The sequence below is a fragment of the Harpia harpyja genome, chromosome 19 (assembly GCF_026419915.1).
Source record: "Harpia harpyja isolate bHarHar1 chromosome 19, bHarHar1 primary haplotype, whole genome shotgun sequence".
Lineage (NCBI taxonomy): Eukaryota > Metazoa > Chordata > Aves > Accipitriformes > Accipitridae > Harpia > Harpia harpyja.
Window position 1 is genome coordinate 11,953,502 of NC_068958.1, and position 2,018 is coordinate 11,955,519.

A 2,018-nucleotide genomic window follows, 5' to 3' on the forward strand; every position below is an offset into this window, starting at 1 on the left:
ATGATAACTTTCTAGCCCCTCCAGCAGAACTCTGAAGAAGACCAATGCTACTATTCCTCCACAAACCTCATTTATAATTTTTTCAGCCAGCTCTGTAATTACTGAGCTCTGGAGATATAATTTGATTGTCCTGCTGAAGTATGAAGGGGTGAACCAGATCTGACCGTAAATATCTAGCAGCCATTTCAGATTTGTTCATCAATGAACTTCACAATGTCTGCGGGGCTCAGAAGGCTTTAAATCCCATTATTAGGTATTTCCTATCTCTGACTGCTATACTTTAAAAATATTTTGAGGTATTCTTTTGAGGGTTTAACTCTGACCATTGCTATTTTTTTCTGCTTCTCATTGCCTGCTATTTGGTATAGGTGCTATATGATGTTTGTATTTCAGCTAGGCTGGGGTGGATGCTCCAAAAAATGATGCCAGCAGTGTTCTGGAAAAAAACAGAAAGATAAAGCTATAGATCTTTGCAAGAGGTACAGAGCCCCCCCTAGGCTCCAGTGAGATTTGAACTCACGACCCCTGGTTTACTAGACCAGTGCTCTAACCCCTGAGCTATGGAGCCTCTGACCTTTGTGTGCTTTTTTTCCTTTGTGAACATTTCATATAATAATTTTTCTCTGTTAATTCTGGGGTGAAACAAAACCTGCTCTGCTAGATTGTGCTGATCCAAGAATTTTCTATTCTCTTTCCAAATGGCACTAACACAAACATCAGTCATAAAACTAGCAACACACCAGGTCAACCCAAACCTGGATTTTACTCTCCTTCAGTTCATCCCTGCAAGGATATCAAGAGTGATACACGGCTCCCCTTTCCCCGGCCAAGTAGCTTGGGAAGTTTACAAATGAGAAGCAATTATATTTTGCCTCTTCATAGTTGTTGCATTAATTTGTCAAAGAAGGAAGTTACGTTTCTAAAAAATAACTCTATATCCCACTGCTTTCCTTTGGAAATCAGCTGCATATTTGCTTTTTTCCTCTCGGCTCTTCAAACATTTCGATTCTTTCTTAGGAGTTCGTGATGTGCTTTAGACACTATGGCTGATGTGTGCACTTTCACATTTCTAAGCTATTCTTTGTTGTCTGAATTTTCAGGGTAATCTTTCCTGTAGTTTCATTCTTCAGTGAAGGTAGTTAGATAGGGGTGTCATAAGAAATGCTCCCAGCAATCATTCTCTTTCATCAATCATTAAGACACCCATGAAACATTAAGAGCCTCAGTGCCTTGGATGCCGTTAGCTAATTATTAGACTTGAGAGAGTGTTTTTCTGTTTTTATATTTGTATGGCATAGCTCTATGATGTTTCCAACCCCTGGATTTTGTGTAACTTTTCGAAAAGGCTTTATCAGACTGTCCTGGTTTCAGCTGGGATAGAGTTAACTGTCTTCCTAGTAGCTGGTACAGTGCTATGTTTTGAGTTCAGTATGCGAAGAATGTTGATAACACTGATGTTTTCAGTTGTTGCTCAGTAGTGTTTAGACTAAAGTCAAGGATTTTTCAGCTTCTCAAGCCCAGCCAGCGAGAAAGCTGGAGGGGCACAAGAAGTTGGCACAGGACACAGCCAGGGCAGCTGACCCAAACTGACCAACGGTGTATTCCATACCATGGGACGTCCCATCCAGTATAGGAATGGGGAAGTGGGGGCAGGGATTCGCCGCTCGGGGACTGGCTGGGTGTCGATCAGCGGGTGGTGAGCAATTGCACTGCGCATCATTTGTACATTCCAATCCTTTCATTATTACTGTTGTCATTTTATTAGTGTTATCATTATCATTATTAGTTTCTTCTTTTCTGTTCTATTAAACCGTTCTTATCTCAGCCCACGGGTTTTGCTTCTTTTCCCGATTTTCTCCCCCATCCCGCTGGGTGGGGGGGAGTGAGTGAGCAGCTGCGTGGTGTTTAGTTGCTGGCTGGGGGTAAACCACGACACAGACATGATTAACCAGGAAGTGAAATACCTCAATGCAAGTGCTTTACACAAGGTGGCTGGATAACATTTCATTGCGATGTGT

At 41.9% G+C, this 2,018-nt stretch overlaps 1 non-coding gene across 1 annotated transcript; it reads right to left on the reverse strand.

The window, feature by feature from the left end:
- Positions 1–495: 495 nt before the first annotated feature.
- On the reverse strand, positions 496–568 carry TRNAT-AGU (transfer RNA threonine (anticodon AGU)). Its single transcript has one exon. It is a non-coding gene; the product is annotated as a tRNA-Thr (tRNA).
- Between the last annotated feature and the right edge of the window lie 1,450 nt (positions 569–2,018).